General features: G+C 46.9%; 1 protein-coding gene across 5 annotated transcripts in view; it reads left to right on the forward strand.

Annotated features, from left to right (window-relative positions):
- The window catches only part of LOC127586587 (phospholipase D2-like), a 341818-nt gene that overhangs the window by 239651 nt on the left and 85611 nt on the right, over positions 1-16556 (forward strand). The window contains exon 1 of one of the 5 annotated variants that reach the window (XM_052044666.1): positions 15586-15749. The exons of the other annotated variants lie outside the window; for them this stretch is intronic. The gene's annotated coding sequence lies outside the window, so the exon portion shown is untranslated. Of the gene's footprint in view, positions 1-15585; positions 15750-16556 lie in introns of those variants that run through there. 5 annotated transcript variants of the gene reach the window in all.

Genomic DNA, 16556 nt, shown 5'->3' on the forward strand with positions numbered 1-16556 from the left:
AGCCATGTCCTCTCGTACTTATCTCTCCTAATCTAGGTGGAAAGAGCCTACTCGCATTTACTCCGTCTATACCCCTCATAATTTTGTAAACCTCTATCAAATCTTCCCTCATTCTTCTACACTCCAAGGAATAAAGTCCTAACCTGTTCAATCTTTCCCTGTAACTCAACTCCTGAAGACCCGGCAACATTCTAGTAAATCTCCTCTGCACTCTTTCAATCTTATGGTCCACGGCAGTGCAGGAGGTGGTTCGTAGTGTTCCGTTGCTGAGGTAGGGTTAGTGTTGTGCAGGTCGGTTCAAGAACCTGGTCCTGAACCTGGTGGTGTGGGACTTCAGGCTTCTGTACCTCCTGCCCGATGGTAACTGCATGGCCCAGATGGTGAGGATCCTTGATGACAGATGCCACCTTCTTGAGGCAACACCTCCTGTAGATGCTGTAAGTGGTGGGGAGGGCTGTGCCCGTGATGGACCGGGCTGTGTCCACTACTCTCTGTAGCCAAGATGGCACCAGAGAGAAGTGACATTTTGCAGGCAGCATACAGGAGAACACTTTATACATTCATAGGGTCATCAAATTAACACACTCTATGTACAAAGCACCTGTAAGATCGGATTGTAAGACAAGTTTTTCACTGTACCTCAGTACAAGTGACAATAATAAACCAATACCAATACCAATGCCATTCATGTAGTTTCTTTGAACAATACACCCTTCAGGTGTGTGTGGGTCTGTAACACAGGGCCCACCCCATCAGAGTCCTGTGTCAGCAGGACCCTAGACTGCAGTCCTTCCCCACAGAGCCTTTGCATTGGCTGCACCGAACTTCAGTGCGTCCCTCAGCATGTACTCCCGGAGCCTGGAATGTGCCGGTTGGCAGCATTCCCTTATGGATATCTCCCTACACCTGAAGACCAACAGGCTTCCAACAGATTAACGTGGGTCTTTCACCGTTGATGATCTTCCAGCAGCAGTCGATGTCCGTCTCGGGGGGTGTGTGTGGTGTGTGTGTGTGTGTGTGTGTGTGTGTGTGTGTGTGTGTGTGTGTGTCTGGGAACAGCCCGTAGAGCAGAGAGTCCTCTGTTACACAGTTGCTGGGGATGAATCTCGACAAGGGACCCTTGCATCTGTCTCCAGACCTTCTTTGTACATAGAACATAGAACACTACAGCACAGTACAGGCCCTTCGGCCCACAATGTTGTGCTGACATTTTATCCGGCTCTAAGATCTATCTAACCCTTCCCTCCCACATAACCCCCCATTTTTCTATCATTCATGTGTCTATCTAAGAGTCTCTTAAATGTCCCTAATGTATCTGCCCCCACAACCTCTGCTGGCAGTGCGTTCCACACACTCACCACTCTCTGTGTAAAAAAAATTACCCCTGACATCCCCCTTATACCTTCCTCCAATCACCGTAAAATTATGTCCCTCGTGTTAGCCATTGTCGCCCTGGGAAGAAGTCTCTGACTGTCCACTCGAGCTATGCCTCTTATCATCTTGTACACCTCTATCAAGTCTCCTCTCATCCTCCTCCTCTCCAAAGAGAAAAGCCCCAGCTCACTCAACCTGCACTCATAAGACATGCTCTCCAATCCAGGCAACATCCTGGTAAATCTCCTCTGTACCCTCTCTAAAGCTTCCACATCCTTCCTATAATGAGGCGACCAGAACTGAACACATTGTAAATGCACAATTCACAAAAAGCTGGGCCATCATCTCATCCTCATCACAGCCGTTCCTTGGGGCAGCATGCGTTGGGAGTGAGACTCTGATCATGCAGATAGGATTGATAGGAAGGGACCAGCCCAGCAAGATCTTGGTGCTTGTAGGTGAGTTCTGCCAAATACTTCTGACAGGGAAGACACACGAGACAGCAGATGCGGGACTCTGGAACAACGAACAATCTACTGGAGGAACTCAGCGGGTCAAGCAGCATCTCTGGGGGGTGGGGAGGGGGTAAGAAACTATCAACATTGCAGGTTGAAACCCTGCATCAGGACTGAGTGCGGAGAGGGGAAATGGCCAGTATAAAGAGGGGAGGGGGAAGCGATGAGACAGGAGTCGATTGGTGGACTGAGGAGGGGTGTAAGATGACGGGCAGGTAGGGGAGGGGAGAGAGGAGTGGGGTTGGAAGACAGTGGCAGGTGAATGATAGATGGATAGAGTCTGCTCTGGAAACCATCCCACAGGATCAATTATATACTTCTCCCAGAGTGCCTTCAAGATGTTCCATCCTCCAGGAATCTAAGAATTGATTTTCCAGGACATTCACTGAGAAAGAAAAGATTTGAATTTGTACAACCTTAGATCATCAAGCACTTCACAGCCAAAGTACATTTGAAGTGTTGTCACTGTTGTAATGTCCTGAGGCCGGTAACCAATTGGCAGACATTCCCAAAAACAAGAGTGTGATAATCACCTCATTACTTACTTGAGTGATCAATATTGGCCCGAGGGAGAAGTGCCCTGTGCAGAGTGTTGCTAGTTCAGCCACACACAAAGCGATGGAGGAACTCAGCGGGTCAGGCAGCATCTATGGAGAGAAATGGGCAGTCGACGTATCGGGTCAAGACCCCTCACCTGGACTTCATCCAGCATCTGCTGTCTCTTGTGTCTCCAACCAGTAGAGCCGCTGCCTCGCAAAGCCAGAGACCCCGGTTCGATCCTGACCTCTGGCACTGTGTGTGGAGTTCGCACGTTCTCCCTGTGGCTGTGTGGGTCCCCCAACCCCCCCCACCCCAGGTGCTCCAGTTTCCTCCCACATCCCAACGACATGCAGGGTCAGTGGGTTATTTGCCCCCCCCAGTGTACGGGTGAGAGGTAGAATCATGGGGGGGAGGATTTGATGGAAATGTGGGGAGAATAAGATGGGTTTGCGTAGGTTTAGTGTAAATGAGTGGTTGATGGTTGGTGTGAGCTGAATGGCCTGTTTACCTGCTTTAGCTCTCTATGACTAGGGAAAATTAGTGGGGAATGGGATCACTCTGTATGATAGTCAATGGGCCGAAATGGCCTCGAGTTATATTAAAGACTTGGATATACAACAGAGTTAAGTTAACGACAGAGAGTTGTGGACACAGCCCAGTCCGTCACGGAAACCAGCCTCCCCTCCATTGTCTGCACTTCCCACTGCCTCAGGAAAGCAGCCAACATAAACAAGGACCCCCCCCCCCACCCCCACCCCGGTCACTCTCTCTTCTTCCCTCTGCCATTGAGCAGAAGATACAAAAGCCTGAGAGCACGAACCACCAGGCTCAAGGACAGCTTCTATCCCGCTGGTATCAGACTCTTGAACGGACCTCTCACACGCTAAAAGATGAACTCTTCTTGATTTCCCAATCTACCTCGTCATGGCCCTTGCACTTTATTTGTCTACCTGCACTGCACTCTCTCTGTAACGGTATATTCTGCATTCTGTTTTTCCATTTGTACTACCTCAACGCACTTATGTACGGAATGATCTGTTTAGATGGTACGCAAACAAAAGCTTTTCACAGTATCTCGGTATGTGTGGCAATAGTAATCCAATTACCAATTAGATTAGATTTAAATGGGGGGATATTATTGAGCACATGAGAGAGAATGTTACAGGGAAGTCAGTGGGGGTGAAACTGATGAAATGATCTCAAACTGGCATAGATTCGATGGGCTGAAGGTCCTCCTACTATGTTCTAAGAACAAATAATGTGAAATATAAACATTTTACCAAAGGGTGTAACTAGCAAAAAGGAGTTGTATAAATGGAATGTATTCTCACTTCTCACAGGGGCTATAGGGGCTTGAATCTACATGTCTACCCGACCCCTCAGTCATTGAAGCTAGTGTCTTGTATTGAAACCACTTTAACACCACTATCTCCTTGAGTATGGGCAGAGGAACCTCCTCTTGCGTTGTTCCTTCTGCAGTAGCATGGTGGTCCCATGTCTAGTCTAGGAATCCAGCAATTATGTGTTCATTTTTCACTGCTCGGTTTTGAATCCAGATTTAACTAACATGCTATGTCACCGGGTAAGCCCATTGCTGTGATAAATTGGTCACATCACTGTAGCCTTTCATGGAGATGAAGCTGGTGTCCTTTCTTTCCCAGTCTCTGAGACACTCTTGCTTGTTTAATCCAAAAAAGCCAGGTCACCCAATGATAAAACAAAAGACAGGAGAAAGACTTGAGGAATAAACCATGGGTTCTTCCAACAGTCAATGAGGAAGAACAGAGGGATCTTGGGGTCTACGTCCACAGATCCCTTAAGGTTCCTGCGCAGGTTGATAGGGTTGTTAAGCAGGCGTATGGAGTGTTGGCCTTCATTAGTCCGGGTACTGAGTTCAAGAGCTGCGAGGTGATGTTGCAGCTCTGTAGAACTCTGGTCAAACCACACTTGGAGTATTGTGTTCAGTTCTGGTCGCCTCATTATAGGAAGGATGTGGAAGCTTTAGAGAGGGTGCAGAGGAGATTTACCAGGATGTTGCCTGGATTGGAGAGCATGTCTTATGAGGATAGGTTGAGCGAGCTGGGGCTTTTCTCTTTGGAGAGAAGGAGGATGAGAGGTGACTTGATAGAGGTGTACAAGATGATAAGAGGCATAGATCGAGTGGACAGTCAGAGACTTTTCCCCAGGGCGACAATGGCTAACACGAGGGGACATAATTTTAAGGTGATTGGAGGAAGGTATAAGGGGGACGTCAGGGGTAAGTTTTTTACATAGAGAGTGGTGGGTGCATGGAACGCACTGCCGGCAGAGGTTGTGGGGGCAGATACATTAGGGACATTTAAGAGACTCTTAGATCGACACATGAATGATAGAAAAATAGGGGGCTATATGGGAGGGAAGGGTTAGATACATCTTAGAGCTGGATAAAATGTCAGCACAACATCATGGGCTGAAGGGCCTGTACTGTGCTGTAGTGTTCTACGTATGACAGCTGCTAGGATCCTTGCCCCTGGTCACCAACCTTGCTCACCGGGGCAGTGTAGTGATGTAGTGGGTAGGGCTGTTCCCTCAGAGCACCAGAGACCTAGGTTCGATCCTGACCCCTGGCATTTTGTGTGTGTGTGTGTGTGTGTGTGTGTGTGTGGAGTTTGCATCTTCTCCCTGTGACTGTGTGGATTTCCCCTGGGTGCTCCAGTTTCCTCCCACATCCCAAAGACAAGTGGGTCAGTTAAACCATCCTTCAAACCCCCAAATTCCAGGAAATGCAACCTTGAATGGAAATTCTATGTACAACTTGCAGTGCATCATTATTCACTTGTGCTCTCGCAAAGGCAAATATATTTTTCCTGACAGGTGTTTGCCAGCAATGAAAATAGGTGTGGTCTAGTGGATTTTACATAATTGCAGCTCATCATTCACCCCTTTGTATTCCGGGACTTGTATCCCAGGAGTGAAAACATTATGAGAAGCACTTGATGGCTTTGGGCCTGTACACAATGGGAGTTCAGACGGATGAAGGGGGATCTCACTTGAATACTGAAAGGCTTGGACAGAGACGACGCAGAGAGGATGTTTCCATCAGTGGAGAGTTTAAGGTCCTAGGGCACAGCCTCGGAATAAAGGGGCTGTAGATGAGGAGGAATTTCTTCAGCCAGAGGGCAGTGAACCTGTAGAATTCGTTGCCACAGAGGACGGTGGAGGCCAAGTCATTGGGTGTATTTAAGGCAGAGATTGATGGGTTCTTGATTGATGAGGGGGTTAAGGGGAGAAGATGGGAGAATGGGGTTGAAAAGAAATCAGCCATGATGCAATGGCAGAGCAGACTCGATGGGCTGAATGGCCTAATTCTGCTCCTATACCTTATGGTCTTATGACTCTACGTTTGGTGAGTTCACAGCCTTTGACCTTCTCTTATAGCCATAGTACTAGCTGAACCTCAGGTCAACACTGCCACAGCATATTGCTATTTGAGGACTTGGCTGAGCTAATTTGCCTACATTGAAATCTGTGGCACCAGTTGCTCGAATTATAAGCATCTCTTTGTAACTTGTTGCTTCAATCCACCTTGTATAAAACACTGGCTATCTGTTTCATCAACAGATGCACAGGCGATTCATTTTCCTAAAATTGTTTTTATGTAAATGAAAATTGACTTTGACAGGGAGCAAGGCGTGACAAATGATCTTTTTCACGTTCTTTACACCTCACTCGGGAAATTCGATGGGACGTTTCCCAATGTGAGACGCACAGCATGCAGAGCATGTCTTATGAGGATAGGTTGAGCGAGCTGGGGCTTTTCTCTTTGGAGAGGAGGAGGATGAGAGGTGACTTGATAGAGGTGTACAAGATGATAAGAGGCATAGATCGAGTGGACAGTCAGAGACTTTTTTCCCAGGGCGACAATGGCTAACACGAGGGACATAATTTTACAGTGATTGGAGGAAGGTATAAGGGAGATGTCAGGGGTAAGTTTTTTACACAGAGAGTGGTGGGTGCATGGAACGCGCTGCCTGCACAGGTTATGGGGGCAGATACATTTGATAAGATATTTATTTATTAGTCACATGTACATCGAAACACACAGTGAAATACATCTTTTTGCGTTACTTGAGAATGTTCTGGGGGCAGCCTGCAAGTGTCGCCACTCTTCTGGTGCCAACATAGCATGCCCACAACTTCCTAACCCGTATGCCTTTGGAATGTGGGAGGAAACCGGAGCACCTGGAGGAAACCTACGCAGACACGGGAAAAACGTACAAACTCCTTACAGACAGCGGCCGGGCTGCTGGCACTGTAATAGCATTACACTAACCGCTACACTACAATTAAGGACATTTAAGGGACTCTTGAATAGCCACATGAATGACAGAAAAATGGAGGGCTATGTGGGAGGGAAGGGTTAAATAGATCTGAGAGCAGGATAAAACGTCAACACAACATCGTGGGCCGAAGGGCCTGTACTGTGCTGTAATGTTCTATGTTCTACGAAGTGGCTTCAGTGTCAGTCATGCTTGGGCTGAGGTAATTGCTTGTGCAAATCTCCTTTTAGACCTTATGGAATCATAAGAGTTGTATAGCAGGGAAACAGGCCCTTCAGCCCAAATCGTCCATGCTGACCAAGAAGTCTATCTGAGTCAGTCCCATTTGCCCGTGTTTGGCCCATATCCCTCTAAATGTTTCCAATCCATGTATCTGTCCAAGTACCTTTTAAATGTTGTTAAATGTTGTCAACCACTTCCTCTGGCAGCTCATTCCATATAATGAAAAGTGTGAAAAATTTGCCCCTCAAGTCTCTTTAAAGTGTTTCCCCTCTCACCTTAAGTATATGCCCTCTACTTTTGGACTTCTCTACCTTGGGAAAAAGACCGTGACCATTCACCTTGTTAACTCCCCTCAAGATTTTTTAAACCTTTATAAGTTCACCCCTCGGCCTCCTAAGCTCCAGAGAAAAATGTCCCAACCTATCAAACCTCTCCCTTTAATTCAAGCCCTCCAGTCTCGGTAACGGTCCTTGTGAATCGTTCCTGCACCCTTTCCAGCTTAATGACATCCTTCCTATAGCTGGGCGACCAGAACCGCACACAATCCTCCAAGTGTGGTCGCACCAACAACTTGTGCAGCTTTAACATGACCTCCCGACTCCTGTACTCAATCCTTTGACTAGTGAAGGCAAGCAAGCCAAGCACCTCCTTCACCACGCTGTCTACCTGCGTCACCACTTTCAGGGAACTATATGCCTGTACCTCTAGGTCACTCTGTTCTACAACACTCTCCAGGGCCTAACCATTTACTGTGTAAGTCCTGCCCTGGTTTAACTGACCAAGGCAACACCTCTCACTTGTCCAAGTTAAATTCTATCTGCCATTCCTTGGCCCACTTCCCCAGTTCATCTGGACCCTGTTGTGAACTTAGCTCTCTAGGAGAAATTAGCCAAAGCTCTTCTGGAAGTAGGCATTGGAGTAGGCAATGAATCCATCACTGAACTGGATTCCTTTAAGATATGCTACATGCAGGGAGGTAATTCCATTCAAAGCCTCCAATCCTCTCCCCCCACCCCAGCCTCTTACCTTCGTCCTGGGATGAAATTCATCCCTCACCGATTGGTAAATTGTTTTATTGTTGTCACATGTACCGAGGTACAGTGAAAAACTTGTCTTGCATACCGTTCATACAGATCAATTGATTACATAGTGCATTGAGGTAGTGCAAGGTAAAACAACAGAATGCAGAATAAAATGTTACGGTCACAGAGAAAGTTCAGTGCAGGCAGACAATAAGGTGCAAGGCCATAACGAGGTAGATTGTGAGGTCAAGAGTCCATCTTAATGTTCTAGGGAACTGTTCAATAGTCTTATAACAGCGGGATAGAAGCTGTCCCTGAGTTTGGTGGTACGTGATTTTGGGCTTTTGTATCTTCTGCCCGATGGGAGGTGGAGAGAAGAGAGAACGTTCGGGGTGGATGGAGGTCTTTGATTATGTTGGCTGCTTTATCGAGGCAGCGAGAAGTGTAAACTGAGTCCATGGAGGGGAGGCTGGTTTCCGTGATGTGCTCTGCAGTTTCTTGTGGTCATGGACAGAGCAGTTGCCGTACCAAGCCATGATGCATCCAGATAGGATGCTTTCTATAGTGTATCGATAAAAATTGGTGAGGGTCAACAGGGATATGCCAAATTTCTGAGGATGTAGAAGTGCTGGTGAGCTTTCTTGTCCGTGGTATCTGCGTTGTTGGACCAGGACAGGCTATTGGTGGTGTTCACTACTAGGAATGAAGCTCTGTAACTTGTTGACCTCAGCACCATTGATGTAGACAGGAGCATATGCACCACCCCCCTTCCTGAAGTCAGACTAGCTCTTTTGTTTTGCTGACATTGAGGGAAAAGTTGTTGTCATGACATCACGTCACTAAGCTCTCTATCTCCTTCCTGTACTCCAATTCATTGTTATTTGAGATACGGCCCACTACGGTGGTACCATCTGCAAACTTGTAGATGGAGTTAGAGCAGAATCTGGCCACGCAGTCGTGAGTGTATAGGGAGTAGAGTAGAGGGCTGAGGATGCAGCCTTGCAGGGCAGCCTGGTATTTTCCAACTTACAGACAAAATCGACTCATGGATGTCTGTAAAAACGGGATCTGTTCGTTATCTGGGGATGGTCTGTACAGAACAGCTTTGGATTCCCATTTATGTTGGCAGCTAACACACTGCCTTTGCCTCTCTTGGTTTTCATTTGCCCTCCAATTCTTCTGATGATCAGCCCAGCTCCTGCACTAAGCAACACTTGTCACAAGCAGCCTTGTTGTTTGCTTTATCTGCCTCTGTATCTCATTGATCATCCTGGGAGCTATGATTTTGTTTGTTCCACCTCTGCCCCTCATGGGAATCTGCCTCAACCCTTCCTGAACTCAAAGGCAGCCTGTGGTTCCTGTACAATTTTGCCTAACTTACCTTTCCCCAACTTACCCGATCTGCTCTCATTGACTTGTCCTTCCTCTAATTAACTTTAATTTAAATTGCTTCTGTTTTTATTTCAGCTTTTCAGCATCTGTAGTTCATTTTATTTTAGAACACAGAACAGTACAGTGCAGAAATAGGCCCTTCGGCCCACATTGTCTGTGCCGACCATGATGCCGAATTAAACTAAATCTCTTCTGTCTGCATGTGATCCGTATCCCTCCATTTCCTGCATGTTCATGTGTCTATCTACCAGCTTCTTAAACACATTGTCATATCTGCGTCCACCACCACCCCTGGCAGCACATTCCAGGCACCCACCACTCTCTGTGTAAAAACAAAACTTGCCCTGCACATCTCCTTCAAAATTTCCCTCTCTCACCTTAAATGCATGTCCTCTAGTATTTAACATTTCTACCCTGGGATGAAGTTTCTGACTGTCTACTCTATTCGATTGATATTCGAAATTTATTGGTCCATTTGCAAGATCTTTTTGTACACCACCGTCCCACAAATAATAATGACCCCAATTTGCCTACTTTTTTGGTGGGACTGAAGGAGGGACTGAGTACATCCTTGCTGTTTACTGAATAGTGGCTTTACACGGAGTTAGAAATACCTTTATTTAACATTTCTGGAAGAAGAGGGAACGTGATTGAGCCATATAAAATTCTAAGAGGTATATACAGGGTAGACTGCAGGAGACCTTTCCTTATCTCAGAAGGCAGATAAAGCTAGAGAAATTGGAATTGGAATTGGTTTGTCACTTGTACCGAGGTACAGTGAAAAACTTGTCTTACATGCCATTCATACAGATCAATTCATTACACAGTGCATTGAGGTCATACAAGGTAAAACAATACAGAATGCAGAGTAAAGTGTCACAGCTACAGAGAAAGTGCAGTGCAGGCAGACAATAAGGTGCAAGGTCATAATGAGGTAGATTGTGAGGTCAAGAGTCCATCTTATCGTACTAGGGGATCGTTCATTAGTCTTATAGCAGCGGGATAGGAGCCGTCCTTGAGCCTGGTGGTACGTGCTTTCAGGCTTTTATCTTCTGCCTGATGGGAGAGGGGGAGAAGAGAGAATGTCCGGGGTGGGTGGGGTCTTTGATTACGTTGGCTGCTTTACCAAAGCATCGAGAAGTGTAGTCAGAGTCCATGGAAGGGAATCTGGTAGAGGACGCAGATTAGGGTAGGGGAGAGGGATTTAGAGGGGACATGAGGCGGCCTTTTATCACCCAAAGAGTAGAGTGTTCCTGGAACACACTGCGGGAGAGTGGTGGAAGCAGAGTCACTTTAAGGAGTGCTCAGCTGAGCACTTGAATCACCGAGACGTAGAAGGCAAAGGGCCAAGTGCTACAAAGCAGGATTAATACAGATTGGTTACCACTTGGGCTGTGCGGAGGTGATGGGTTGAACAACCTGTTTCCATGACAGCACCTCCCCGTGTCACACTATCAACTCGGGAGTTCCAACCTGGATACACACTGAAGTCACGTGGGATTTGAACTTGCAGTCAACTGGCTCAGATCAATGCGTGGCCCATCGAACCACAAATGATGCCTGATCCCATGGGAGATTATGACTGAATTTGTATCTCCAATTACCCATACTAAAAGGACAAAGTAATTGAAATTTCAAATCTCCAAGTAACGTGTTAACTGCTGCCTTTTGGGGTGAGAAGCAAGGACATGTATGGAGGAATAATTAGTTCTGCAGTAATAGTGGGGCTGTCAACAATAACATAGGGTAGACGTGATTGGTGGAGAGAGAAAGCCCAATTCTGGCATTCATTTCATGTTTTCATTTGAGATAGGAGGAGCCATTCGGCCCATCGAGTCTATGCCAGTTCCCAGAGTCATAGCAAGGGAACAGGCCCTTCAGCCCACCGAGTCTGTGCCGACTATCAACTACCCATTTACACTAATTCTATATATTAATCCCACGTCGTTCTCCCCCAAATTCCCATCGACTCCCCCCAGGTTCTACCCCTCATCCACACGCTAGGGACAGGTTACAGCAGCCGATTAACCCACTGACCCCGCACGTCGTTGGGATGTGGGAGGGAACCGAAGCACCCGGGGGAAACCCACGCGGTCACAGGGAGAAGGTGCAAACTCCACACACACACACACGCACAGTGCCGGAGGTTAGGATCGAACCCAGGTGGCTGGAGCTGTGAGGCAGCAGCACCACCCGCTGCACCACCATGTCATTTATGCTTTGATTAAGAGGCAGAACAGGGGTGAATTGACTGCTCTGATTCCCATGTACCTGAACTTGCATGGTCCACTTTGTGGGAAGGCCACACTGTTACTAGGCAACCCTACTCACAGCCTTATTAATGAAGAGGAGGAGGCATAAACCAAGGTCGTATAACCTCTTACACCAGGGTTCATGCCTGAAACAGGTCCTAGACAAATACAGCATGCAAACTTTGGCCCAACCCATCCATGTTGACCATGGTGCCCACCCAGCTTGTCCCATTTTGCCTGCATTTTGCCCATATCCCTCTAAACCCCTCCTGTCCATGTACTTATCCAAGTGTCTTAGGTCTCATTAACCGGCCTAACACCTCTTACGCAAAATCAAGCTGCTGGAATGAACCAGCTTCCAGACAATTGAACCTAAAGTGAATGTATTTACGTTCAAATAGCTTGCAGTGCCTGCTCCATTCAAGAAAGAACTTAAAAAGATAAGAGAAAATACAGGCCGCACCGGTTTACCGACACCCTTATGGATACTCATACATACGATCGAGCCCCCAGTATATTAGAAAATTCAAATGTTCGATGTACATTGGTATTGGTATTGGTTTATTATTGTCACTTATACTGAGGTACAGTGAAAAACTTGTCTTGCATTCTGATCGTACAGGTCAATTCATTACACAGAGCAGTTGCATTGGGTTAATACAGAGTGCATTGATGTAGGTAAAAACAATAACAGTACAGAGTAAAGTGTCACCATTACAAAGGAAGTGCAGTGCAGGTAGACAATAAGATGCAAGGTCACAACAAGGTAGATTGTGAGGCCAGAGTCCATCTCATTGTATAAGGGAACTGTTCAATAGTCTTATCACAGTGGGATAGAAGCTGTCCTTGAGTCTGGTGGTACATGCCCTCAGGCTCCTGTATCTTCTACCTGACGGAAGAGGAGAGGAGAGAGAATGACCCGGGTGGGTGGGGTCTGATTATGCTGGCTGCTTCACCAAGGCACTGAGAGGTAAAGACAGTGAGAGTCCAAGGAGGGGAGGCTGGTGTCCGTGATGCGCTGAGCTGTGTCCACAACTCTCTGCAGTTTCTTGCCGTCCTGGGTAGAGCAGTTGTCGTACCAAGCCATGATACATCCAGATAGGATGCTTTCTGTGGTGCATCGATAAAAATTGGTGAGTGTCAAAGGGGACATACATAGGTCCCTACGAATGGCAGAACTTGTTTCCTCTCTCTCTCTCTCTCTCTCTCTCTCTCTCTCTCTCTCTCCACTTTTAGTGATTGTTCTTTCTTGTTAGTCTTATGTGCTCTTTTGTGAGATTTTTGTGCACTTCAGGACTTGTGGGCAAAGGACAAATGTGATTGGTGGAGAGAGAAAGCCCAATTCTGGCATTCATTTCATTTTTCCATATAAGATGTGAGGAGCCATTCGGCCCATCATGTCCATGCCAGTTCTCAGAGTCATAGCAAGGGAACAGGCCCTTGCTATGGATGTCTGTAACCATGGAACCCAGGGCAGCTTGCAAGAGCATTAGTAGGCCGCAGCCCTTCAGGCCTACCCTGCCATTGAATGGCTGATCCATGCTGGCCTCAACTCCCTTTCTGTCGCAGTTCTTCATAGCCCTCAATTCCTTGATCTTTCAAATATTTATCCATCACAACTTTAAATATATCTAATGATCCGGCATCCATCACAGAGAATTCCAGAGATTTACTATCCTCTGAGAAGACATTTCTACACACCTCAGTTTTAGATAACCGGTTCTTATCTTGTAATCAGGTCCCCATGTTCATTACCCTACCACATACATTTATATAACATCTTTGGTGGCCACAGCACACCATCAAGTATTTTATAGTCAATGAGAAGGTAATTTTTATAGATGCACCATAGAAAGCATCCTATCTGGATGTATCACGGCTTGGTACGGCAACTGCTCTGCCCGGGACCGCAAGAAACTGCAGAGGGTTGTGGACACAGCCCAGCGCGTCACGGACACCAGCCTCCCCTCCATGTCTACACTTCCCGCTGCCTCAGTAAAGCAACCAACATAATCAAAGACCCCTCCCACCCCGGACATTCTCTCTTCTCCCCCCTCTCATAGAGCAGAAGATACAAAAGCTTGAAAACACGTTCCATCAGGCTCAAGGACAGCTTCTATCCCACTGTTATAAGACTCTTGAACGGACCTCTTGTACAATAAGGATGAACTCTTGACCTCACAATCTACCTCATCATGGTCCTTGTCTACCTGCACTGCACTTTCTCTGTAACCGTGACACTTTATTCTGCTTTCTGTTATTGTTTTCCCTTGTACTACCTCAAAGTATCTACATTTTGAAATGATCTGAATGGATAGCTTGCAAAAACTTTTTCACTGTATCTCGGGACATGTGACAATAATAAACTAATACTGTAGGAGATATTCGGATGTCCTTGGATAGGAAAGGCAAAGAGGGATACGGGCCTAATGCAGACAAATGGGATTAGCACAGATAAGCATCATGGTCAGCATGGATGAGGTGGGCTGAAGGGCCTGTTTGAGTGCTGTATGATTCAATGAGGCACCTTCATCAATTTTCCAGACAGCAAGTCCACACAAGCACCAATGGCTTGAATGCAGACCTACATTTAACTACAATTGGGTTGAGAAACTAGTTGATTTTATGGAGCCCAACCCTGGCTCCACTCCATATCCACAAAATGGGTTTTCCGGGAATTGTTGACAGCCGTTGGGAATCTTGCTCAATGTTCCCACTGTGAAACCGAGGGCACAAGGCCAAACTGTGACCCGTCCACAACCTATGGGAAGGAAGAGCTTGCATCTACTCACTGCCTTTCACAGCGTCCTGACAGCCTGTGGTACTTTGCAACCAGTAGAGCGGCGGGTAATTCTGCTGCCTCGCTGCTCCAGAGACCCGGGTTCGATCCCGACCTCCGACGCTGTGTGTGTGTGTGTGTGTGTGTGTGTGTGTGTGTGTGTGTGTGTGTGGAGTCTACACGTTCACCCTGTGACCGCATAGGCTTCCCCCGGGTGCTCCAGTTCCCTCCCACATCCCAACAACGTGCGGGGTCAGTGGGTTAATTGGCTGCTGTAAATCTGTAAATTGTCCCCCGAGTGAGAGGTGGGATCTTGGGGGGGGGGGGGGGGGGGGCGTGGGGGGGGGTGGGGTGGGATTATGGGAAGAATAGATTGGAAGGGAATAAATGAAGGAATGGGATGGTTGGGATTTAGAGGGTTAAGACCTCTTGTATTGTGAGAAACAGTTCCGAACTCTTGCTGGAATTTCAGCAGCCAATTTTTTTACACAGCAAGATCCCACGAGCAGCAGGAACCCAAACAATCAACTTCAGAAGGTCAAATATCGGGCTGGGCTCTTCCTTAACCGTGCCTAAGTTCAACCCCCGAGGACAGACGTTTCCATAGAACAATACAGCATAATACAGGCCTTTGGCCCACCATGTTGTGCCGACCTTTAAACGTCTCCCGCGTAAGGCAGAAGCCATGAGAGTGTGTAGTGCTCCCTCAGCACTGCACCGATGGTGTTGGGCTCTTTCATATAAACAAGTATCTATCCGTCACCCTGCCCGTTAAAGAGCTTTGTAACACTGCCACGTGACTCTTTATAAAATACTGGTCTTTCTTTCCTGATGAAACACAAAACTGTAACTTAATCTGAAATTACTATTATTTGCTTATAATTAAATCTCAATTTAATCAGCGTGATATAATCCAGTTACTTACAGCATGCTTCCTGCTGTAACATATGTGGCTTTTTTACTACCTTGACTCCTTACTGGTATATTTTTAACACTACAGCCTTGACCTTGTCTTACATAGTTTTCCCTACCTTTGTGATATCTAAACCCAAACCACACTACAGTTGATATTATAAAGAGGTGTCACTTAAGTAAAAGACTGAGTGTTTCGGATGTCTGAGGTTTTAGATTTGAGTTAACTTGTTCGGACACATTACACAGAGGTTGGAGTTCAGTGCGAGGTTAAACCTCATTCTGCAGTTGTGGTGCGAGGCCTGTGACTGTCGGAAGTGCTCAGACTGCTGATTTCTACGATGCAGACCTCCCAGCAGCAGCCTCCTCTGTAGGAAAGGCGAAGCCTCTCTCGTGGGCGCTTCTTGGACTTGATGATTGATGTGAGTTGTATTAACGGCAGGGGTAGTGGGTGCAGGCTCTGTGGGGAAAGATCACTGATATGAGTCCTTCAGTGAATGTCACTGACGGAATATTGGAATGAATGCGTAACATGAGCAAGTATAATATGATTGGTTCAGTGACTTGGCAGGTGAGGGTCCGGTATTGTATAAGTTTACGCGTAATATATATTCTTGGAAAAAATAGCAGTGAGGTGAGCAAGGTTAGCCGTGTCTTAAGAAAATTTCCGCTTCAAGGAAAATTGCTTATTGTGCACGTGTGTGTGTGCAGTGTGTGTGTGCACGTGTGTGTGTGCACGTGTGTGTGCAGTATGTGTGTGTGTGAATGCTGATCATTGATCCTGTTTTATTCTCCCCACATTCCCACCAACTCCCCCCAGATTCTACCCCCTCACCCACACACTAGGGGGGCAATTTACAGCGGCCGATTAACCCACCGACCCCGCACGTCGTTGGGATGTGGGAGGAAACCGGAGCGCCCAGGGGGGAAACCCACGCGGTCACAGGGAGAGCATGCAAACTGCAAACTACACACACACACACACACACACACACACACACACACACACACACACACACACACACACACACACACACACACACACACACACACACACACACACACACACAGCGCCAGAGGTCAGTTTGGAATGTGGGTCACTGGAACAGAGCCACTTCTGCCTGTCAGTTGTGGGGTTGCTCAGCTCTGTACATTACATGTTGTTTCTGCTGTGTTTCACAGTGTAGGCTTTGCTACGTTAGCACCTCATTACCAACCACAGCTGGTTG

Source organism: Pristis pectinata, chromosome 37 (genome assembly GCF_009764475.1).
Source record: "Pristis pectinata isolate sPriPec2 chromosome 37, sPriPec2.1.pri, whole genome shotgun sequence".
Taxonomy (NCBI): domain Eukaryota; kingdom Metazoa; phylum Chordata; class Chondrichthyes; order Rhinopristiformes; family Pristidae; genus Pristis; species Pristis pectinata.